This window comes from Aythya marila, assembly GCF_965140915.1.
Source record: "Aythya marila genome assembly, chromosome: 6".
Taxonomy (NCBI): Eukaryota; Metazoa; Chordata; class Aves; order Anseriformes; family Anatidae; genus Aythya; species Aythya marila.
Window position 1 is genome coordinate 29,294,767 of NC_139047.1, and position 26,267 is coordinate 29,321,033.

A 26,267-nucleotide genomic window follows, 5' to 3' on the forward strand; every position below is an offset into this window, starting at 1 on the left:
CGCAGAAGCAGCTAGCAAAGCCTGCAGTGCTAACCCAAGTAGGCAAACGCGAGGTTTGCAGCTCACTGGAGCTGCACACATCCTCTACGTCCCTCAAAGACAATGCCAGCATCTCAGGAGGGAGAGGGAGCTGAAAATTCATGCAACTATCCCAGCCTTGTCTAGTAACCAATGTTTACGCATGCTTTTAGTAGGGGTACAATTTAGGTTCCTTAGTATATAAAAGAAGGCATAACAACATTTCCTCATCTGAACTACGGAGCCTGAGTTTTGTTCTTCCTACTGCTCAACTTTATTTTCAGCAATGCTCCCGCCAGCTGGTTCCTTTCTTCTAGCTGACAGATGTCACTGCTTCTCCTCTCTCACCCCCCTCCACAGCTGAAAGGGCACCGCACGCTGCTCCCGAAGCGGCAATTTGGGATGCGACACCACCGAGTGAGAAAAGCAGAACACCACCGGGGCACAACAGGAGAAGCAGGCCAGATGGACTGAGGGAGAGTAGGAGTATAAATACTCCGAGTTTGTTTTTTAGACGGGGGGGGGCATGTTTGCTTTCACGCATATATATGTGTGTGTGTAGTAGAAATTGGCAGGAGGCGGTGGGAAGAAAGTTGAAGGAGAGGAATTGATAAGATGCCATAAAGAAGTAAATTTGCATCTTGAGCAAGCAGCTTGCCTGCACTTTCAAAAATAAATTTCTCCACTTAGAAACAGTTTGGGTGGCAACTCAAGCAGCATTTCCCCATGTGGGCCTGTGATTTCACAGAGCACTCCAAAATGTTTCCAATTTTCTACCAAGCACAGCATTTTCTGCAGTTTAGTCCTACATAACATACATTGTCATTCTGCTTTTCGTGTTGTTTGCTTACCTTGGTATTTCAGGGAGGAAAGACAAAGAGGAATGTTTACAAAGAAGTGATGACAAAGGCAAACCTCCCCACAAACACACAGTAAACCAGAGCCAAGATAGAAGAGGAGGATACAGGACACTCTCCAGCATGCAGAAAGCCTGTTTTTCCCAAAACTGTGCAGAGGGATCAATCTACATGCTTCAGCCATCATGCAGAGTGTCCCAACCATTACTCTTTGCTCTTTCACACTGAGCACTCACTGCTAAGTGCCATCCTCCAGCATCCTACCTAAAACCCTCTCCGAACTCACTAATTAAACCAATTTTATATTGCACAGTTTTCCAAATGTTTTCTGATCAGTAAGATGCACCTCGTATCTTCTTATACTGCTTAATTCAATGTTTTACTGTACCTGCTCTGTCTTTATAAAAAACTCATAAAGGAGTTCATTAGATCAGAGACCATTCTTGTTTTACGTGAAGATGCACGCCAGCTTCAGCATGTTTGGAGCATGGACTGGCCAGAGCAAAGGGAAATGCATCAAAACACAGTTGATGAACAAGCCAACAAAAGAATACCGCTCAGACAGTTGACCTACAGCTCAAAATGTCTTTAGTATCAATACCAGAGAAGCTCAGAACTGAGGATTTGACATGGAAGAAAGATGTGACAAGGAATTTTGTGTGATCCCATTGTTTTTAACCCACACGTGTTAAATAGCGAAAAAAAGGCTACAAGAAAATCCATATGAAAAAATCCTTACAGACTGAAATTCTTACGGTTCAAATAATTCTTATGGACTAAAGACATTCCAGACAATGAATTTAAGGTCATAACCAAAACCTATCCCAGTCTTTTAATAACAGTGCTTACAGATCAAAAACCTGAATTAATTTTAGGATTAGGAATTGGAAGACTTCCTCAAAGTTCAGAAAACCAGAAATATCCCTAACCTTGAAAAAAATTTAAATGTTTGCAGCCATTTACAGGCAAATTGCAGGGTACATTAATAACATTTATCTTGTCATTGCATTAAAAGAAGATTCCTGAAATATCATTTTCTCACTGAAAAAATGACATTTGGGGATGTCAGCATGGTGATCAAGAGATTAGGAAATAGTTACTTTTTTGTTATATATAGGAGGAAGTAACTGAAAAACAGAGACTGTGAGCCCCAGTCATTCTAAGACTTAGAAAACATCCCTAAATTCAACAAAGAAGTATGCTTGGGTCATATTTTCTTGCCTTCAAGAGTCCCTCATAACTCAACAGGCAAACCTTAAGTCACGTCATTAATTTTAATGAATTTAAGGAACAGGAATCATGGATCAGAATTTTTCTGATCCAAGCACACACCTTTTTGTCTTCCCCTCTTTGCACCTACCCAAAAGGTGACATCCAACTCAAAGCCTAACACACGACATCCTCGTACGCCATTCTGGAACTTAGAGCTGAATTATGACCACTGAGAGGCATAACGCTGGCACTTGCTGAGAAACACAGTCTCACAGTTTTTAGATCACCTGGAAATTCTCCAAGCCTATGAGCAAAATGCCTTCGGTTATTACACAGCAGAGTCCTGTGTGTGCAGCTTGGGCTCGGGGAATTCTCTCCCGCCTCCATGGGTCAGAGAGTATAGCTGAAGCTGGAGGAGCTAACAAAAATTGCTTTGAACTTATTCAGAAAATATTTTAAATGAAAAATGGAATTGAATTCAGCTGATAATCAAAGCACCCAAACTACTTAGCACTCTGGGAACCAATGTTTATTACAGAAAAATGGAATCGTTAGCTCATTTCACGCACCGAGCAGACACTCCAGGCCCCCGTCTCTCCCACCGCTATTAACCACAACTCCGCCTGTTACATCACATCTTGCGGTCTGTCCAAGAGAAAAACAAGCAGCTCTCAACAGCAGCCCTGTCCAGCTCACAGAGCAAAGTCAAAAAGTGCTTTGTGTTCAGCAAAAAAGCTCTCATCGATGTGGATGCCCAACTACCATCTCTCATCAACCTGATGGCCAACAGGCTAAATGCGGCCTCTGGCAATCGTGCCGGACCCCATGCGGGCAACTGAGAAAGTTCAAGATTTAAGAAAAGATCCAAACATGTTGATGCTTACTACATCTTATTGGAAAAGTTTTAGACAACAAAAGATGCTGAAGAATTAATACATCTCTGCAAGAAAATTAACTTACTTCAAGTTCTTATCATTTGCAGGGGATGCAGGATAATCAAAACATGAAAGAAATTCTTATTAAGCTGGCTTTCAATAAATTGCAGCTACAGGATTATACATCCAAGCTTTCCATAAAGGTCACACCAAGACAAAAAGACAGGAGACTCAGGTTAAAATAGAGAAAAAGTAGAAAGAAATGCATAGGAAATTAATGTGTGTGTGCTACTGAGCAAAAGTGCGTATCAGATCATAAATTGTTTTTTCCCCTAGCTGAGCATTAAATAAGTCTTCAGAAATATTTATTTCTCGTTGCTTTAGAACACGTTGAACCTGGGTCAAAGTATAACATCTCTTCCTACAGATTTGTTCTTGGCAAGCGTTTTGAACACATTCCAATTTATGTGGTTAGACAAATGGTTGAGAATACGAGCTGCATCCCCGAAGCACAGAATTTAATGGAATTAAAGTTTCAACAGTCGCCCATTTGGAAGTGACAGCGCTGTTGATTATTCTCTAGTTTCTGTATTTAAGGCCTTTTCTTTATTATGGGAAAAGATTAGATTGCAATTTGTTACCTATCTCATTTGAAAGTTAGTAAAACTTAGTAAAACAGCAAAACATTCCAACATATATCCCATACCGCCTGTGTACACCCTGTTTATAAGCATTGGTATTTACCAACTGCTGACACAATTAGATGAGCACTCAAAATTAACGCTGCTAATGGTTCTTATTTCTCTTTCTAAGTAACATTTTGGAGCAGGGAGATCAGCTCTACTTAGCACTAAAAGGCAGTCTGTCCCGTCCTAGCAGATGAGGGGCTGCAGTGTTGCTGAGTCAGCAACAGCAACAGGGCTACAAAGCTTGCTTTTTGTTAAACTCTAGCATCGTACCAGAAACATTGCAATCCCACTATCAAAACGTTTAAAGGGGCATACGTGTAGGTCTGCACACATCCCAAAAGCCCACTTCGAAAACTGCAGTCACACAAGACAGAGCTGTCCAGTTATCTTGAAGATGTAATAAACTATACAGCTTCCTCTGCACAAATACGAGCTTTACTTCATATTGTGTAGGGCACAAAACTTAGGAACTATTTTAAGTAGGTGGAAAACAGCCTCCCTTTTTCCAACATCCCTAGACAGCTGTAGAACAGCTTGTACTGGCAAACTCAGAGGAATACTTCAGCTGTGGCCCTTACAGAACTAAGTGAAAAAAAAAAATTAAATGTAGAAAACAGCCAGCACAGTCAAGCAGCATAAGGCAAGTAAATCTGTATTATCGCTTTGTTGCTCTCTCAAACTGAGACTGCTGCCAGGCAGGGAGAGGGGGAGGGAGAGGACACACAAATGCATGCACACACACAGAGGAAATAATTTTAAGAAGCCGTAGCAAGCGACACAGGTTTCTAAGCTGCTATTCTGCATAACGGAGCATTTTGGGAACCTACTGGTATGTAAGGACAGATGCAGAACCCAGACAGCTCTTTGTTGCTTATAGCCCATCGTTAACAATGCATCTTTTTTAGCCTCTCTCCCTCCCAAGTTTTCAGGTCCTTTAGATAGCCACCATCTATTATTACTCAAGAAAGCCATTTTGCTTGCTGGTTCTGGTCCACAGCACGATGATGCTTTGGGTAATGAACTTTCTTCAAAGCCTCAATGCTTTTTATAAATCATCTAAATTACTGGAAAGCCATCCTTTCCAGAGCATGCTCTGCTGAGGCTGTTGTCAATGCTCTCATTCAAAGTTCGGTAGCAAGAGTAGCTTCATTTGCAGTGCTGAAAGCAAACCTTTATTCCTTCTGCAGCATAGTTCCAAAGCAAATGTTAACATCTTGGCAAATTTAATTATTTACAGTATCAAATGCTTTCATTTCAGAGTCATCATGGATTTGCTCTTCCTCCTCAAAGAAGGTAGTTAGATCTTACACAAGACATTTCCTCACTGAAGGTATCCTGAAATGAACCAGGAAGCGAAGCCTGAAGCCTGTCTGTACCAGCCAAAAGCACACCTTAGGTGTCAAAATCTCGATTTATGTTAGCAAGTACCACAACAGAACAGGAGCAGATCTGCAAAATAAAATGACAGGTTTTGAGGATCTGATGTCCACACGTGTGGGTTAATACCGGGGGGGACGGGACAGGACAGTGCCGTGCGTTGTACCTACTCCTCTTAATGAGGAATTGCTCACAGCTTGAGGGCATTTGGTACCTTCCTAGAATATCTTCACTACGGGGGAATCCCATTTGTGATCTCCGAGAGTACTCCACCATACAAGCCGAAGTGTTCTCAGCAGGGTTATTACTTCACTTCTAAAAGCTTCTCATTTGAACCTATGTTTGGAAACAACCTGAACTACCAAACTCATTCACATCATAGATATTCACCACAGGAATTGCCAAGAAAATTAACTCAAATCAAGTACCTGCAGTTACTCCCTCAAGTAACAAAACACGTAGCAACTTCAAAGGCTAAAAAGGAATACAAGAAGCTGCGCCTTTACCCAGGTACATTTTGGTTACAGAACGGCTACAGCTGCAGGTTTACTAAGGCAGAACCTGTCTTAAACCAGAATACAGCTTCTGTTTGAATGAGCTGCAATTGTATCAAAAGGGTTACCTGAATTCCTGCCCCATGCTGAAGCTGCCCAGATCTCACACTGGCCATTTTACAGCCAGGTAACCATTGTAACAACATGCAAATACTTCAAAGAGGAAGCTGTAGTTTAGCTTCCTGCATTTTTCATCATCTCTTTTGATTCCATGTCTTCCCTTGCGGCGCTAGCAAGGGTCTTCTGAGCCTGCTGCTAATTTACACAGACCTGCACAAGTGTAACCAGCAGTCCCACAGTAATTCCATCTGATTCTGAAATTACGAGGGACAAAAATAAGATGACTGGAAGAGCCTTGTTTCACTGGAAAATTAGACTAGAAAAATCAAAGGGGCATAAATTTTGTATTCCCATTTTCAGTATAACAAGTCGGGGATGATAATATGAGCCACAGAAGAGAAGGTGAGATCTTCCTTTTAATTATGAGCAAGGCTTGGAAAATATCATCAGCAATTCATTGACACAGCAATTGATGCAATTACAGAATAACAGATACAGGAAGAAAGCCAGAGAGAACAAGAGTAAAAAAGGGGAAAAAAACTTGAACATCTGAGAAATAAATCACTACAATAAAGACTAAAATCAAGTATTAGGCTAGCCAAGAAAGTGAAAGGTGACAGAGCGAGAAGGAAAACAAACGCTCCAAATGAGGAGATGAGGCAACAAAACACTTCAATGCAAGTCAAAGTAAACCAAACACGCCATAAGCAGATGAAAAGGCACTAGCAGAAGTGACCTGAAAAGACAAGGGCTTAACAAACTGAACATGCTGGCCAATGCAGGAGAAAACAAAACCAACAAAAGCAAACACAGCAAACCACTAAGTGTCATTAAATCAACATTATGACTGAGATGCCAACAGATGAAAAGGAGATTACAGGGGCAACTAGTGATGTATAACTAATAAAGTCCCACACACAAACGGGTCGGTAAACATCAATGAAGGAAACAGTTTGCTCACGGTGTTACTGGTGCTTCCTGATACACTTAAAGCTGGCAGAGCTTTCACCTTCAGCGAGGAATAGGCAGACCAGCTCCTGTCTGAGAAAGCCACAGGCAGTGATTTTACCTTCTGTAAATACATTCTCCGAGATAAGGGGATACTCCCTCATTATTACTATTCCTCAGTACTGCTGCTGTATTGATGGATCAGCTTAACAAAAAACATCTCATATGGTCAGATGCCAGTTTACCCCATAAGGATCTGGCCCTTAGTGTATAAATATATACATGCAATAAAGTAGATCTTACGTTCACAAGTGTAACTATTTCTACAGCTCTCCATTGCCACCAGGGCTGAGACACAACATTACCTTTGCCCGAGACATCAAGGGTCTGTGTTAAGGTTGCTGCCCAGGTAGCAAGGTGATGCTGGATGCAAACAGTAGGAAATAGAGCTAGAGGCACTGCAAGAAGATATTCAAGATTTACATGCAGGATTACGAAAAAATTAGTACAAATTGCATATTAGCATTTACATCTCACAAACCACAAGGTGTAGTGTCACAGTAATTAATTAATTGGTGAACATGATCTCCTTCCATGCGGTCAGTAACAATTTAGAGTTCCTTTACACTTGTTTTTCAGAACTGTGAGCAGTGCCTCCACATGTTCCAAAGCAGCCACCCTCTTCAAAACGCTTTATGCACAGACTTACGCAGGCAGAGATGTTCAGAAACACTGCACATCCACACATCTAACCACAGGTGACAGAAGAGGCACAACTAGACATCCTTTAAAGACTTCAGCAACTGCCAGTAGCTATTCCCCATGGTTTCTGAGAAGGAACCCCTCTCACTGGTCTGACAGCACATAATTTGGTATGGCTAGTGATACCGAGTTCAGACTCGGTTAAGGGTTCTCACGAGAGTGTCAAGAGTTCTTCTGATACTCTTAAATCTGAACAGTCAAAAAAGAACATGCTTTTAAACCCAGCCTTGCCTGCATCTGTAGTTCAGAAGTACAGTGAAATTTTCTACAGGAGTCAGCTGGGCTGTTTCAGTTACTAGAACACCACCAGCCTCTGCCCAACTCTCACAGTTCATACACATTCACTTTTTCAAGCTCTCAAGTTTTCCTTTGGTAACAAAATGTGCTTTCTGGTTAGTAAACATTTCACCACAAGCAGCAAAGCGTTCGTATCTCGTGCTGGGACTCATCCATACCGTTATGTTTTAACAGGTGGCTGCGTAGTGAGTGTCAAGCTAAAAAACACTTATTTGCATAACATCCTTTCTGCACTTTTATATAAGCACAAACCAAGAAGCACATCCTGTTGGAGAAAAGGATGACTGTGGTACATATCAGATTGTTCAGATTTCTTTATCAAGGAAGATTTAAATATCTCACCCTTGCCTCTTCCCCTTCGCATCTGAACTTCAAACTCCAAACCCAACAGAAAAGCAACCCACCAAACACCTGGCTTAGAGATGCAACAAGTTTGGTGCGATCAGCTGAAAGTACACGGCTTGTTTGCTAGGGCTGCTGCTCATGGAGCTTCAGCCGCAGCTCTGTTTTGGGTCCCAAAGAGGCAGAATCTATCTCCTCATGCCATTTCTACCAGAGAGAGCTTCTCTGTGTGACCAACAGAAAACATTCTATCCAAGCACGTGTGTGTCATTAGCTGAAGTTGTTTCCCAGCATACAGACTCAATCCTTGCAGCGTGCCCGGTACTGACTGCAGCAGCTCCTTAGGATTTACGACCACAACGCAGAGGTCACTGAAGTAAAGAAGGAACAGCTTGTTAGGCCCTCACACGGGTAGAGTTTCACTTGCAATAAGCTGCCCCAGTCAGTTAACAGAGCAACTGACTGTATGTGCACCCAAATAAATATTTTCTGTACCTTGGTGTCAGTTTAGGTACTACAGAAATGCAGTGTCCTCTGTTGGCCTCCCTCACTTTGCAGTAGAGTAGAAAATCTGGACCACCAAGTCTGATGGGCTTGGATTTCCCAGTACTAGGAGGAAGACATACACGTTATGCAGAACACAAAAGCCCACAGAAATCCCCTTGCAGCTCCACTCAGGTTTCACAGCCAGGGACAAATCACACAGAAACTCCCGAAGCTGATGCCCTTAAATTTCCTCCTGCCAATTTCCTCCAAGCACCAGTCTGCGCCCAGCACCCCTTCAATTATTTCCCATTACTAACTGCACCGTGCTTCCCTTGCATTATGGCCTGGCTCCTTGATGTTTTCAATTAAAACAGAATGAAACCCCAGTTTTTCTGCATGATAATGAAAAAATAACCTAGTAGATAAGCTTTTTCTCCCAATTTAATAGACATTTCAGTCTTTTGAGGAGATGGAGAGAATTATTACTCCAATTTTCTACACTCTCAAAACAAAGACAAAACCCAGTATAACACCAGTTTCTTTAGAAAAGGAGTTATAATGGTAATTCTCATCATTTAGCTTCTAAGCATTATAATGCACTAGATATAAAACTAAAAGCATCTCATTCTCCATCGAAGGCAGGCTCTCTCTCAGGCAACTATCAACAAGCAAACAGAACCATTTTCATCACTTCAGAAAAAGTAGTTTAGTAGGGGGGAAAAAAGCATTAAGAGTATTTTGACAAACATGCACAACATGAGAAGTAATTTTCACCTAAGTGCACAGAGATCTAAACCACACAGGACTTTGTTAAATGTGCTTTACAAAGGTACAGAAGCAAACCACATTTAAAACTGCACGATAATGAAAAGATAACCTGTCAGATAGCATTTTTCACCACTTTAGTTGGTAATTCAGTCTTTTTAGGGAGTAGGGAAGAAAAAGGAAGAGTTTGAAGGACAAAGGTGGGAACCAAAACTACTCAAGATCTAACGTTAGCAGTGGGTGAAGGATAAATGCCTAAAAAAAAAATCATGAGCATAATTGAAGTGACACTGCAAACACTGCAAGCAAATAAACATCAGGGAGATTTGAAATGCAAACCAGCAAGCCTTAGAAAAGCGTCAGCGAAAACAGTAACAGAAAGCTCTCCACACTGTAGCCAACTCCAAGGAAAAAGTTCTCAGAGAACAAATAGTTTTCAGAAAAGAGAAAGGGACCAAGACATCCCACTTTTTTTCCCCAAGAACCTTGACAAGAATTCATTTTTGAAGCGAGCATTTGCATAACTACAAACCAGGTCACCCACTGAATTCCATTTATTTTAAATAAAAATTCATTCCCTAACATTCCTTACTTCTCCTCCTCCACTGAAACCGTTCCATTTCAACATGGCAAGAAAATTCCAGATGCTCAGGTTTGGAAAGATAAATGAAGGGCCTCTTGTGCAATTTCTCAAGAGGAGCAAATCAAAGGGGACTGCCTAAAACACAACCAACGAACAAAAGGAGCTGACCGAGGCTACTTGGAGAAGCAGCAACACCAAGGTCTCAGTGGACTGTGTAATCTTATGTACCACTCCCAATGAAAAAAAAGAATTAAAAGAAGCTAAAGGAATAATAAAGGCTGTAGGAAGGCACGGCTGGTTACAGGTTGCATTGAAACAAATCCATTCGCCTGAACTAAACAACCGATGGAAGCAGAAGGAAGAAATCAGCTTGTTAAAGACATGGTATCGAAGAGGTTTTGAGCAAACATACAAGATAAAGGACACAGTACAAAACTCCCTGTTTGTACACACAACAGAGAGACAAGTAGGAACAGTTATCTAACCACCACACCGCTCTCCCCTATTACATTTCAGATCGTACAAATTGGCAGCTTGGAGGATGAGTAAACACTGAAATGTCACCTAAAAGGGTGGAAATGATTAGGTGAGACAATAACCAGGTTAATCCTACCACCTACCATCTGCTGGCGATAGCGCTATTTGTAGCTGTAAGCATGGAGAACATGCAAACATTTTCTTAGAAGAAAATTTCCTAAGTTGTGAAGAGTCCCCAGTTCCTCTGAAACACAAAAACCCCGTGAGCCTGCCCACATTTTTCATGTCAAGGTGTAATTAATGTCTGTGTATTTCTGCCTGGAAAGCTAAATTTGAGATATGTAAATGTATCAAACCGTACAATTGTGTAGCCTGTAGAGCATAACAAAAGGTGGAAGGGAAAGAAAGGAAAGACGCACAACTGCTGTTTCCTAGCCAAGGAGTGGCTGGATTTCAGCAGAATACACCAGTGACCGTGTCATACTGCACATGCAGTGTTTTGAGCATTATAGCCTTACCCCTCCAAACTTGTATTACTGCATTACAGCAAATCCTCCATATGGATTAGGAGCCTTGGGTTTGTCATCTGACAGCACTGAGGACAAGACAGATCCTGCCCCCAGCAGCCGAGCCGTGTAAATGCTGAGGGTGCAAGTGGATGGAGCAGCAATACAAAGAACGAGCAGGAAGAAGTCATGCCAACGAGACTGGCAGTCTTCTCACTTTTTTTTTTCCCCCCCCTGTATAAATCACAGCAAAGTAGAGTTTGGGGGAAATAAAAAAAAAAAAAAAAGAATTAAATGTGTTCACATTCAGCTTGGGAGAAGAACATGGTTTCAACAACATGAAACTTCTTAGTTTAATGGAGGCTTACTGGTCAATACAGGATTTACATGTAAGAACATATCACCAAAAATGCTCATTCACAGTTTTTATTATTAAACAACAAAGCCATGTTATTCTCCACATTTAATCATTATGACTATTAACGAATGAGAACAAATCCTGAATCTCTTTCAAGGCCAATGTTTCCATTACTATAGAAGCATGGCTGAAGTGCAAGTGACATGCACAGAACAACAAGCATTTTTGTCAGACAGTCATGCCAGGTGACTGCCACTAAAAATGCAAAGAGTTTGTTAACAGATTCTACTTTTTTTTTTTTTTTTCCTAAGAGACAAAAATTCTTTGTAACGAAGAGGTGTAACTATGGAAGTTTGTTTTCTTTTAAAGAAAATTTTTTTTTTTTTTTTTTTAATTAAGAACTCTTAAAGCAGATCAAGTCCTTTACCTGGATTTTAATGTATCATATAGGTTCATTTATCCCACAGAAATCTTTTGTTTCATGCCAAGTATTGTCCTTGAAAGTTTTTGTCTCTAGTCTTTAGCCCACACCATCAGGATTTGTTATAGTTAACCAAGAATTATAAGCCAAGCCCTACAGAACTCCCCTTAATTATGGCTACTGTCAACAGCAGAGCAAAAATCAAGGATGTTAAAGACATCTCAAAAGATGCAAAGAGGCATCTAAGAGATTTAAGAACACACCCAAAAGCACAATTTCCACTGCACTTAACGAGGCTCCCGAAGGTGTCTGCACACCTTTTAGGAACCAGCCTCTAAGGATGTGTCTGAGCACACTTTGCACCTGTAGCTCTCATCAACATCATCTTGGCATTGTGGGCTTTTGGCACCTCGGGAAATGCCTACACAGTTAAGTCACTTCTGATTATCTCCATCTGTGCACTTTTATTCTTGTATAAAAGTATCTCATCTCTGTTTATAGCTTAAACCACAAGCCTGGACCTTGGGCTCACACATGGAGACAGGAATACTAAACAGCAATTTATAGAAGGGTAAGAGGGAGGGCTGAATTTTTCAGCACCAGCTTTTCCTTTTTATTTTGTTCCAGAAGGACTTTTTTCAGTCTTTTTCAATATTAAAAAAGAAAAAATAATAATTTATTTAGGATTTGGTATATATTTGCTGCTGTTAGAAAGTCAACCTAAATCACAACTGGAAATCAAGAATTCACAAAAGAAAGAAATCTCTTCTGTAAATTTGAGAACTGGGACTGAAAAGTTTTCGTCTACTTCTCATGATTTGCTTAAATATTAGAAAATTAAGGTGACCCATATTTTACCAACTATCCCCATAACAAGAAATCACAGTTTACTGCCACATCTTTTACGTTGTATCAGTTTTATAGCAGATTAAGTATAATTTGACTATAAAAATATCTTAAGTTACGAATTTAAATACCTTCATAGCATATTCAATATATACATATGAATGCACATGAATACAAGAATAGCTCTAATACAGACTAACATTCCAGATGAGTGAAAAACAGTAAGAACAAAGGCAATATATAGGCAATGAAGGCCGAAGGAGGGCATTTCCTACCCCTTGTCTTTTGAGAAGGTGGTCAAAAGCTGCTTAATTTTGGTATTTGAGAAAATTTGTTCAGTTCAAGGACTGGGCAGTCCCAGAAAGAGTACTTATATTTAGTACATTCCTTCTTGGCTTCATCTCCAGAACATGCACAGTAACAGATGGAATGAAACTGTGGCTCATAGGTAGGCCACACCAACCTTTTAGGACAGGATTCTTTTAACCCAAGGGCAGATGGGTCAGCACATTTCAGAGACGCTGCAGATTTCTGTCACCAGTTAAAGTTTGTGGGGGTCAGTCACTCAACCCTGAACACGTAATTGTGTTATAACTTCAAGAGCTGCAGACTAAGTGAGTTCAGTAACACATGGCCAGGACTTCTTTGCTAAAACACTGGTAAGCTGCCTCTGCTGTAGAAAATGTTGCTGTTTTCACAAAGTTAATGTTATCAAGAAACGTGGCCTTCCTGAAAACACAACAAGACTGATAGAGATCTTGCAGGGGTTGCACCAGGCACAGACTGCTGTTCTGTTTTCTTGAAGCTCATTAGCATTGCACAGCTGATGCCACACAATGACAGCCCCAAGGGATCTGACAAACACAGGTTGCAGTGAAGGTAGGAAGAAAGAGATTCGAGGACAAACTTGAAAAGAAGAAACCCAACATATTAAGCTTTGTAAACTGAAGCAGATTTTGTTAGTGTTTTTGCTGTGCAGAGATCAGCTTTCTTCAGAGATGCCAACAAACGGAGAGATGGCTTGACGCGGACGAGGATGACCTGGCATGCCAGGTGGAGGAGGCTAATTTCACTGCTACCCACACCATTTAGCCATGGCTCCAGGCTGCGTGCCCAGAGCACTAGCTAGCAAGGACGTGCTGGTAGGCAGTGGTGGGGCACTCCTCACCGCCATCGGCTCTGATGAGTACAGCAGCACAGCCCAACAGGTCAGCACGAGCAGTCAGAGCACATGGGCACTCTCCTCTGAGCTTTAGCCAACACATGAGCACAGTAAGTCAGCCTTACTCTGCTTGGTCATGACATTGGTAGTGTGGCTTCCCATAACCCAGCTGTACCAAAATCATCCTCAACTCTTCTTGTGCATTCCACCAAAAGAAAGAAAACAAAAACTAGAAAGCTGCCCAGAAATGCAAAACCTTATTTTGAAGGTATACAGATTTATTTTGGATTACTTACAAGAAATTATGGATATACAGAGTTGATTTCTATAGCATCTAAAACAAATACGTCATTTTTCCAAGAGTCCATTTGATCTTGAATGGGGGGAATTATCAACGCTGCATGTTCAGGAACAGGAGGAAGAAAAGGAAACACACAGCTGGTATCAAGTAACAGACTCAGTCCCATAGAGTTTGGTCTAAGGAAAAGAACTGCACCGTTAAAAAAATAAATAAATCAAAGCACTGAACAACTTAAGGAATAATTTCCATCATTCAGAAATCCAGCTTAATGATGCTTCTCAACTTAAAGTGCATTTGCTTACAGTACTGGGAAAATAAAGACTACTATAAAAGCCATCTCTACTCATGCATTCTTGTTTCTTTTTTAGTTAAGTAATGAAAATATAGCGTTTCATTTAGCAAAATAAAAACATAATACGCGGCGTGATTACACTGACAACACTTGAGAAGAAAAGCCCACCACTGAATGCACTTCAGGCTCAGTTTATACAAGATCATTAGCAATGTACTTTCCTGCAGCAGAAGAAGAAAAAGAATGACCCCAAAACAGCAGCCCCCACTTTACATGTTTTCAGCATGACACTTGATACATACAGCATCTTTAACCCCTACTGCCAATGCCTGCTTCTCACCTATTGCTACATCCTTGCAATGTGACTGAGCAAGTCCTGAATTTTATTGTATTGGGAAGAATAAGAAATTAACTCTTTTAAACTTCTTTAAAGCTCATTCATCCCACTGAATTCATCCCACTGAACACAGACAGCTGTTCAGTGGCAATTTATGTAAAAGCAAGATCATTTCTTGACAGCGTAGGAGTTGCTGCCCAGTCTTTAAAAGAGCAATTGACATTTCTCCCTTTGCCCCTTCTAAGTACCTAATTGCCTTGGTCTCCTGATACACTGAGCCACTTAAAAATTGTTACATAAATCCCACAGGACACACAGTCATTACACCAAGTAAAACAAATCTGCGTTCTGAGTTTAGATTTCTATCACATGTTTTTGTCCAGTGCTGTAAAGTTTTTATTTGGCTTTGAAAGGGATTAATTTAATTATTTCTGAGTTAAGGCCATCAAACGACGCACATAAATACTACAAGGTTTGTGACAGCAGTCATAAACATACTGGTATGTATTTAATATACAAGAAGCACTTAGAGCACTGGATGCTCTTTATGGTATCTTTTAAAGTGGGATAGCCCAAGCTACTTCCATCCTCACTTTCCCATCTTTCCAACTCACCTTAACATCTTGCTGCATCAGTGCCACTTGTCAGCAAAATTTCTAAGCAAAGCAGACCAATTCTAGGCACAATCCTTCCCTTTTAGTAGTACCCTAACTTGTTGGTTAGCTTTTTAATGACTATGTCACTTCATTGCACTCAGAAAAGTTGTTATGGGGTGGGTTCTGTGGCCAGACAGCTTGAGGCCCCCTTCAGACTGGAACTGATGCTTGTTCCTATCACCTGTGAGCCATTCCCATGGTTAGCTGGGAGCATGTGACACTTTCAGTGGCTCTTTCATGCTTTGAGCATACTCTACCTCAACACCACACCTTGGGCTTTTTCTCTTTAGACTGAACGCTCCTCCACACCATGTGCACAATCAGCCCCTTGCCTAGCAGGTGAGATGGGCTTCAACACCTGCACTGACCACAACAAACAAAAAGCAGCCTTCCTTAGCATGCCATCTCCTCTCTCACCAGAATCCAGCCCACTTGGGTATTTAGGCAGTAGAGCCTCTTTCCATGTGAGCACTGCCACAATAACTAAACCAGGCAATTAAAGAGTAGAAAGCTCAAGTTGCGTGATTTATGCAATATTCAGATCAGATGAATACAGATAATTAAATAAGTCTGCAAAAATGTCTACAGCTTCAGCTTTAGAAAAGTTTAATCAATTAATCAAGTTCTGCAAATACCTGATATTATTTACTCAGATATTGTAGAGGCAAATAAAAACCATGAGTGATATACAGAAACTGCAGAGGAAAGAGGAGGTAAAAGGAAGACAGGGAAGTAAAAATGGAGGAAGGACAATTATTAAGGTAGCTCTGAAGGAAGCGCAGAAAGCCTCAGTGAGAAGTGTTTCATACACCCAAACATCTGGTTGATGAGTAGTAGCTGAATCAGTTTCTTCCCAGAAAACACTGAAATAACTCTCAAAAGTTGGTAAAGAAGGGAGAAGAAGGAAAGAAAAAAAATAAGAACTACATTGTGCTGCAGAACTGCAGAATTTGTCTTGACTTGCGTGGGAGATCTCTTGAGAGTTAGCTGCTCTCTTTCACTGGTAACACTGCCCACAGAACCGCAGCTGTCTCTGCTCCGAGGAGACACGGGCTTGGCTATAGCTGTGTGCTAGGACACAGGGATGTCTTGCAAGGCATGGTGTCGCCCATACAGATGTGACACCCTCCTACTCCCCTGCCTTTCACTCCAACCCCTCATCGCCACTGAAATGAAGGCCTCACCAAGCCATGATGGGAGCTTTCTGTGGCAATAAAAGAGGTTTCACTACACAAACTATGTATTACGAGGGTTCTTAGCAGGCAGCAGTTCAGAGCAAGGGGTGGTGGAAGTCAAAAATTAAATCGAGATTGGTCCAATGTTTCCCCTTTCACTAAAAAGGGAAGGACCCATTTGTATTATCAAGTTAAACTGGCAACAAAAGCCCCACAGTTCAATTTGAGCCAACAATTCCAAATTAAATTATGGCACAGCTATTGCTCATATGACAATAACAGTATTAAACAGGTGTTGAATGTGCTTTAATTATCCTTTAACAACTCAAGGCAGTCAAAAAGCAGAACACGGTCAGCAAGAGCCACTGCCATGAGATACAGCCTCAAAAGTAGCTCACAGCAAGAACCTCACCTGTAGGCAATCCTGAACGCCTTGCTCACTTTCTTAGCTCTAACTGAACAATCCTTCTTCACATAAAGATCACCTTACCTCATCAAAACTGTCAGACTCTCACTTCATTACCTACATGCACAGCTCTATGCGTAGTAGAGCAGATACTCAGGTGGAAGCTGTGGCACTCCATAAAGCCTTCCAAGTTGGGTCCTCTCCGTAAATAACACCTTCGATTCTAACTGGGATAGCAGCAATAGAGCGAGTTACAGTATTTTCAGTACAACCTAGTACTATTCATACACATTCTATTTTCAGTCCAAATTCCCATCTTTCCACTTAGCTTTGACTTCCCTTCCCATCAACATGTACAACTGAAAGGAAACAGAACGGCTACAAGACAATACAAACCTGGATATAACACTCTAGCATCAGAGATGCCCTTTCTTTTCCTGCTTCTTCTTAATTTTTATGACGTTTAATAAAAAAAAATCACATGGGTGGACTCATCTAAAGGATTCCATAGTAAGCTGTATGGACTCCATCTGTAGAAACTAGTGACAAAACACTTCATCTACTAACTTATCAATTTAACAGACATAGCAGATGACAACCCCACCGTAAGACTGGAATTAAAGAGCACGTTTGCCTCTGCCATAGGCTACAAGTGCAAGAAAGCAACTGCTAACAAGAAGAAAACATCTGGAAGATGTGTTTATATATGGAATACAGCTTCTGACTAAGCAAACAGAACAGGGAATTTGCATTTGTTAGTTTATCTACAGTATGGCTGCTATGCAAACAGCTACAAGGCAACATGAGAAAAATCCAGAAGGAAAGGCTCCAAACATCTTCGGTGTGCATTGTTTTTCCATACCTCCTCTGGAGTACATGCAAAATTAACAGCTTCAATACAAGATTTTCATTCTGTTCAATCATAAATAAATACCACTTCTTAAACACATGCATGCAGAGAATCCTTATCTAGATGAGAGCAGCACAGCACAAGGCACTTGGAAATAGGCAATCAATCCTTTGCTTTTTCTGTACACTTTCCATTTGTCATCATAAAGCAAAATGGGAAGAATTTAAAGACCTGTCAGTTTTCAGATGAGAATCCTATTCCTAAACAGGATTAGCTGGTGGCCTAAAAATATCAGCCAGTAACCTCCCGAAGTCGTAAGCTCACGTACCCCACCAAGTTTTATACCGATCACTAACTAACAGAAATTAGGTCAGAATCCAAATCAGATCACACCGGAGCAGCATCAATCTTCTTATTTCAGAGCTGTCACATTTTAAATCTTTCATAGAGCTTCCACATAAATTATTAAAAACAGATCTTTCTTTGAACAGAGACTAAACTAGAATGTCGCTTTTGGTTAACATTACAGTTCATTTAAAAAAAGACACATAAAAAGAAGTTCATCTTCAGTCACTTGAGATATATTCCTCTAAGTGTATGTGCACATCCCTGTCAAGCAAACAAACAACAGATACCTAGCAGACTGCTTTAGGGTTTCCAGAAAATGATCTGGGCTCAGGTTGCAGTACTTGTGCCACTGCAGTCTGATAATACAAGTTCTTACCTGGCCAAATTCTGTGCCTCACTAATTTCTAGTAGACGGATACATCTTACCCACATCAGTTCCATTAAAACCAGGGATGCTCCCATTTTAATTCTGCACATCTATAATCTCTTCCCACTGATGAACTGCACCCTGGAACATGAAACATGTCATGTAGTTTGACTCTAATGCTGGCCTGCTACTCCTGTACAGCCCTGTACCTCATTCACTACATACACAATAAAACAAGCAACATCATAACCTCCAACCTTTGAAATCTGTTCATATGAAGCCACGCAAAAATTACTGATAGCTGTCACAAGGAGAGCTCATGATACTGTAGATATCCAAATATTTGGCCCATGAATCTATTAAGATAAATCAATTTGAACTTCTAGCCTCCAAGACTTCTCCTACTCAGCTGAATTGGAATTTGCCAACATCATCAAAAAGAACAACAAAAACTTCAAGTGCCACCGACAGACATGTTATCTGTTCACCATCACAACTTGCTACTTTAAAGTATCAAGACTTTTTATCATATTATCAATTGGTCAAGTGATTGACACAATCTTTTCCTGTCCTGTTTCTAGTTTCCTTCTCACAATGTCAACAGTCTTCTGAGATGCAGATTACAGGATCCCACCTATGTGTAAAGTATTTGAGCAAATTATTATAATTTGCATCTGGAAATCATCAGCTGCACTACTCAAGAAGTGGCCACTTCAGCCTATGCTGTTATGCTCCAGACCTTGACTGCCTGCCATTTACTCAGAGAACACAAAGATTCAGTGAAAGCTTCTCATTGATGCCACATTCCCAGAAGTGTCATCAGTGACTTAATTTACAGTTTTTACCGTTGCATTTATTGCTTTTAAACTCTGTGCGGGACATTGACTCATACTGCTGACAAAAGAGGTAGGCAGTAGATATGACCAGAAAGAAGTTTCCAACTCCAGCTTTCAGCTCTGCAGGCATGTCTCTTCCCATGACAAGGAGCAGCAAGCTCTCCAAGTCCTGACATCTTCAACTATAAAATTCACACTTTATCTACCAACTTGTCACCACAACCAAACCAGCTGTAGAACTAATGACAGCAAGACGCTAACACTCTTATTTTAAGTAATTTTACAGTGACATTTATGAGCAGTAATGAGCTATATGAATCAGTGGCATAAACCTACTTGAGACATAATGAACTAGAGGGCTAAAGAAGTGGTTTGAGTGCTAATTAAACAACTCTATATTTTTGCCATGAAGAATTAGTATCTTGTTAAATATCATAGTTTAGACTTGTTACACAACATGTTTCCATGGCTGACTTAGAATAACAATCACAAGTCTACAGACTGGCAATTCCTTTGGGAAGGGACATTTATTGACTGCAGCTTGAGAAAATACAGAGAATGTCATGAGAAAAGCCAAATAAAGCCTTCACTCCTCACACAGATCCACAAAAAACCCTACCCAGTGATTCAACCACTGGCTACAGCCAACGTCTTTGCTAGCAGACACAAGCTCCCCCTTTGCTCACATGCTCTGAGCCCACCAGAAACTCAAGAGCATTGTCAGCATAACCTGGGAGATGAACAAATGCTCTGGAAATACTGGGTGCAACCAGAAGATCCAGGCCCCCTTCCCCTAGTTGGGTCAATATTGTGCAAACCACATTCAATAGCAGTTTTTTTTTTTATTATTATTTTTTTTTTTTTTCCTCCATTGGTTCTGCTTGCGTGCAGGGATCGATGTCTTCTCATTTCAACAGCACTCCTCAGTTGAACTGAGAAACGGGAATATGCTCTCAGGAGCCCATGCTCACAGGCAGATAGCATCACACTGCTCAACTCTGAGCATGCTGACGAAACAGTTTTGCATATTTCTGTGTTACAGACAATACAGAAAAATCTGAGTTCTCTTCATCCCAAAATCTAGGAGAGCTGCATTTTAAAAAAAAAAAAAGCACTGCTGTGAAGACACCCTAACAGCTCCATTAGCTTCGTGTGCTCCCTTCTGATGGGATAGAATAGATATACAGAGATAAAGCAAATCGCAAAAGCAGCCAACACAAGCTCAGCTTGAAGGCAAAACACAATAAAGAGATTCCACAGACCCAGCTCACACAGCCTATCATGGCAAACAGACATGAGGACTTCTTGCTGGCAAGAAGTTTCCCAGGACAGAAACAAATCAACTGTCTTGCTGCCCTAGCTGCGAAGAGGACTGCTGCTTTTCCTTCCACTTGTCTTCAAAACCTAAACAAGTTCAACAGAAAGAGCTGAAGTTATCTGTTCTCTTCTTTCCCTCTCCAGGGGCTACAAATTCATCATAAAAGCTTAGGCAGCTATAAAAGCCATCAGCAAGAGAATGGCAGGAGTACATTAAATAAGCCCAGTAATCTAAATGCCACACTGCAGGCAGCAGTTGAGCACAATATTCCAGCGTTTCCTTCAACACAAGCAAGTTTGCAAGAGCACCATGTTACAATCTCTGCCTAAAGAGCAAGTCTCTTTAGGCATGCATATCAAGATTTTCACTCTCTAATGCAGGAAAGAAAACAGCCCAAAGGTCCAGCTGAAATAACTGTTCTAGTAATCATCTAGCCTTTATTCTCGGTTAAAAGCTTGACCTGAATTGTTAATGCTTATAAAGATAAAAAGCATTAGGCCTCCATCACTTGTTCAACTCCTCGTCCTGAAACAGGCACCAAGACTGACATTTCTCTTCAAAGAGGAGACAAAACTTGTAGAATATCCTGGCAGTTCAACCCAAATTAATGTTCAACAAAAGGATTTTTATTTTTATTTTTTTTTTTTAACAGAGCTCTTCAATCAGGTTGCAGGGCAGCACAGATCCTCCAGGAACTGCTTATGATTTACCCTTGAAGAAAGGGCTGCCAGTGACACAACCACCGAGTTGGACAGCCCTGATGTTTCTTTGGTGGTTATATCATGCTTGTAATGAACCAAAATCTTGTTACCAATGCTAGCATCATTTGTCTCTGGTACCACAGCAGTGAAGCTTTAACTAGACCTTCACTTTACTAACAGCTGATTGACAATATTTAAACAAAAATATTGTGTTTTATGAACCACAGATGTTCTTTAATAAGAGGTCAAACAAATCAACTTATAAAGAGCAGATAGTCAAGCACATGGTCATACATGTATACTGTGAACTTCCAACCTGAAGATGAACTCATAGATGTGGGGCTAATACACCTCCAAGGAAAGTACCATGCAAGTCCCAACTCAGTCTTTCTAGTCACAAACATGCAGCTTCCTTAATTCTTGGAAATGGGGAGTCAGAATTGATTTGGAGAGGGGTGAGGAGGGTGTGAAGGAATGAAAAAAAAAAAAAAATAAATGACTACTTCTCTGCTGAGGGCACAAACATCATGAGTTCTAAAACAGGTGAGGCAACTGAACCTTTTAAAGGAGGATGTTCAAGTCAATGGGAGCCTTCACGCTGGTAATAAATGCCACATGAAAAATATGAGGCAACTGCAGAGAAAAAGTGCACACGCATAAGGAAGCAGGAATGGACAGAAAAAAATAGTTGGCAGAATCTTTAAACTGGGAGGTATGTTTCCTTCATCTTCCTCATTCATCTTGAGCAGTTGATAAACTGTAATGTATTTTACATCTCTGTAGTGCTGCTCTTTCAGAGCAGCTGATAAGAAGTCAAGCCTCAGCAGCAGGGGTATACTCTGAGGGTTGCGACCTTCGGTAGGGGAACTGAGTTCTTTATTACTTCTCAAAGAACTCTCTCTCTATATGTAACAAACTAACCATGATTTATCAAGTCCTTTAAGTAGATAATCTAATATTAGATATTCATTCCAAAATAGTTGGCAGACAATTAAAGTTAGTGGCTAGTTTTGCTATCCTCAGAATTAGGATCTGGAAAAAAAGAAAGGCTTTTTTGCAACTATAGCAAGCAGCAGAGACATTTCTTCTGTGTGTTTCTTTGGAACTCATTATAGTCACAACGCAATTTCAAATCACCTAGGTTAAAATCTGATTAATTGTAAATAAAGATCACAACTGCTTATATCTGAGCTGAAATAGTACACTGGAAACAAGTATGCACCCACCATCTGGCGCTCCATAATTATAGAAATTAAAAACGCATTTCTGCGGCCTGCCTTTAACAATTTTTACTGATACAGTAATACGTGATCTTCTTAGGGAACATAATCTAAATTCATGCTGTTAAATGATCACAGGACTATCCACTGTATGGCGTAAGCAGTTCATTAATCTGGAATCTTTAAAAAAAAAAAAAAAAAAAAAGCTTGCTTGCTCCCTAGTAATAACAGAAATGGTTTCTGTAGTTTCACGTCACGCCGTTAAATTTAATCCACAGTCAAGGCAAGTTAATTTCACACCTGCTGAGTGATATCCTGATGGATGGCACCACAGCAGGTCATTAATTTTCTTTCCTTTTGATTAATTTCACACCACACACTGGACACAGTCTTTTGAGTTACAACGTCTGAGAGCAACGCTTAATCCCTGTAAAGGGCTAAATCGGTTTTTGACCGTGTGCCAAAACACAAAGCACCCAGATGTGACCCACGAAAGGAAGCGTCAATGGGCTTGGTACTGCACTCTGACACTGCCCCAGGTGTGGCAGGGCATTCTCAGTCAGAAGTCCTTTTTAAGTGCATCCTTCTTGACAACAGCCTCAAAACAAAAATGCTGGCTGTTGCTTACATTTGAAGCATTTTTATACAAACATTCTGCAGCATCAGGAGTGAGGCTGTGGTGACATAACCAAAACAACTGAGAAATTGGCTTTTTTTTTTTTTTCCACAGAACCCCCTTAGTGTTTAGTTACTGCCTTTGTACCTAGCAAGGTATAAAGGTTTACCAAGACTACCACGTCTGCTGTTTTCAAATGAACATCAAGAGCACGTGGGGCAAAAGAGGAGGAAGAAGGGGCAGCCCTGTTTCACGTTTCACGCCCCTCATCCCTCTGCTCCAGCCACTCATTTCCTCACCCTTCTTTGGAGGAGCGGTGCCAAATCAACAGATCCCTTGATGAGCTGTTCAGATCACGAAAACAAAAGGAGCCTCTCTCTTACACAAGCTTTCGGCTTGTTGTGCAAACCAAGCTGTCCGACAGATGGGTCAGGTGTGTATCTGAGCTGGTGAAAACAAAAAGGAGAAATTGTATCTTTTCATAATGAAGAGCTGTTCAGCTTGGCCATTCTCCACCTTTGGGGGAACGATTCCAAGCAGCAGCCTCAAAAGCATCACACTCTATGCTGACCAAGGATGGAGCCGGCCCCCTGAGCTCTGAGCAATCCCTGCTTTTATCTCTTCCTCTTCCTCTCTCTCCACGCCCCCCAGTATCCTACAACACAGCAAATAGTCAGGACCCATTAGTGCCTGCAACTCATTCAAGATTTTGTATCTTCTGTTCTTACTTCCTAATGCTGCTTCCCAATATAGAATGATCAACTTTTTAATCTCTTCCTGAACATCAGGAAAAATAATTTAGAAAATAGAAAGCAGGCTCACGTGCTTACCCACAGCCCTTTTTGGCAGCAGAAGCTATCACAGTGAAGTTGAAGCGGTGGAGAGAGTGAAGAGGAAAATGGTTACAGGATTTGCTGAGTGGAAGTCACGAGGACCATGGGATTCAGTATGCCCTGCCTACATTTCTGGATGTGACAGGCTGGGGCCAGGAAGGCGTGACCTCTGCCAGATCCACCCCTGCCAGCAGAAACCCAACTCTTTCTCCAAGCAGAAGTCGTTGCCTCCTCACATCTGCCCAAGGAATTAACCTGAATGAGAGTCCCCCAGACATTTCAGTCAAATGAAAGCGGGTTAGAAGTCATTTGCTATTTGAACTACAAAGCTGGCTGGTCTGGCTATTTTGATTAAAATAGCTCAGACAGTATAAATTGCCCTTCAATCAAGATCAAGAACACCTTCTACTACCACTCTGTTGTCCTCTCCAGGTCAGCATGCTGCCACCGTGTCTCCCTAGTAAGTTCTCGATCAAAGGCTGTGCATAAAGCTTGAGGAGATGCTCCTGTGATGTGCGTTGTAATGGCTACCTATTTGCCAACACACATTTCCAGCATGAACTCACAATTTTTACTGTCAGCTCCTACAAAGGATAAAATACTGGATGAACTAGAAGCTGGATTAACAGGATTTAGCTGCAGACTGGAAAGTCAGAGTAAATGATCGCAACCAGTAGAACTTCCAAGCCTGGCTTTCAGGACAAAGCTGCTGTTGCTGGCAACTGGTTATGCCAATTCTGAGAGTCAGGAGTATCAAAAGCAAAGCCAGAGCTTGAATACTGTTTACAGCAGCATGAAACTTATTCCTCATCGTTGCTTGGCTCCCATTAGCAATGGGAAAGGGAACCTTCCAGTCCTTTCCTCAGTTACCCAAAGCACAGCATAAGACGACTTAAAGGAACAAGGTTTTGATGTCTACAGCACACCTAGGTACACCTAGAGTTTCTTTTGTACCTCTGAGCAGTAATGGACTGCTGAAGAGGCCACTCTCTTTCTACCTGAAGCCTCTTCTCCAGCTGCTGTCTCCCAGGCTTGCTTCTCCAGAGACGTGCATTGCTCTCCTCAGGCTGGCCTTTAGGCTGTTCGAGCTGGTGCTTCAGAAAGCAAGAACACCAACCAAAAACGCACAGCTAGGCCAGAGGTCATGGCCTTCAAACCCAGCCGGCTTCCTCACCCTCACGGAAAGGGTGGTGCTTTGAAAGAAGAGAAATGTCACCTTCCTACATAGCATTTGAAACCAGAAAACGAAACAACAACAACAAAAAAAAACAAACTTGCAAGCAGAGTCCTATGCTGTTTTCTTTCCTCTTCACACAAATCGAGGTGAAATTTCCCCAAGTGCCTGGATTAATGCTTACAAAGTCCCTTTCATTTTTATAGCACTTTGTAAACTAAAACCAAAGTGCAATAAAGAATGAATTTTAAATTGCTATGTCTCTATTCATTATGCATGTCACCAAATATCAGGCAGAACCTCTGAAGGTAAAACTCAAATAATAACCACTGAAGCAACGTGATGGAGAATACAGCCGACAAGTGATATATTTAGCTTCATCCTATCTCTGTCCCCAGAGGAAAAAGTGTTCCTTCTAGTGTGGGAAGGGGAGGAGGAAAAAACACTTATTTGGTACGTTAAAAAAAAGAGCCTGGAAAATAAAGACATGTTTTCCCCAACACTGATAACCACTTTAAACAGCCTTATACAACTACAAAATAGCATTGCATTTGCCTTGACATGAATTTAAGCTTGTGTTTTTCACTCTGAGTGACATCAAAGGGTTATTTTCTTCTCCTGCCCACTGCAGTTATCTTGAACAATTTCAGTGTAAGGAATTCTGCCCCTCTCCACCTTTTCAAATCAATTTGAAGCAACTGAAACAAATCTGGTGAGTTAATTTTGCACTTGGCTGAACCATACAAAGATTATATGATCTATGGGCATGTTTTATACCTGTCACCCTCCTCTTTGATTTCACTAGACCAGGAATTCCACCATGCAAGCTCTTTGGCACGCTCTCAGGCAAATTGAGGTTTTTCTCCCTACAGTGCTTAGAACACAAGTCAGTTCTTAGAAAACACTTTTCTGTGAACTAAAGCATTGTAATGAAATGAAACTGATTAAAAAAAACAAACAAACAACACACAACTAGCAGAACCTTAAAAAATGCTCTAAAAATATCTCTGGTTGTGACAAGTGGTGCTATCCACAGCAGATGAGCTGCTGTGGCTGTAATGTAGGAAACATCTTTCCACTGTAGCTGCGTTCTAAACTCCTGGCAACATCTACAGCAGGACGTGTTACTTCCACAAAGCTCTTCACTGTCCTAAACCAAACTGTTTCCAGAGTCCAAAAGGAAATCCAAGAGGAAATAATGTTCATCTCTGGCATGGTCACAGTGGGGGAAAAATACGGGGG

General features: G+C 41.0%; 1 protein-coding gene across 3 annotated transcripts in view; it reads right to left on the reverse strand.

Moving 5' to 3' along the window:
• MGAT5 (alpha-1,6-mannosylglycoprotein 6-beta-N-acetylglucosaminyltransferase) overlaps positions 1-26,267 on the reverse strand; it is a 116,781-nt gene that overhangs the window by 77,860 nt on the left and 12,654 nt on the right. Inside the window, exon 2 of one of the 3 annotated variants that reach the window (XM_082763173.1) lies at positions 23,318-23,459. The exons of 1 other annotated variant lie outside the window; for it this stretch is intronic. The gene's annotated coding sequence lies outside the window, so the exon portion shown is untranslated. Of the gene's footprint in view, positions 1-23,317; positions 23,465-26,267 lie in introns of all 3 variants that reach the window. One more of the 3 variants, XM_082763172.1, reaches the window with a different exon arrangement.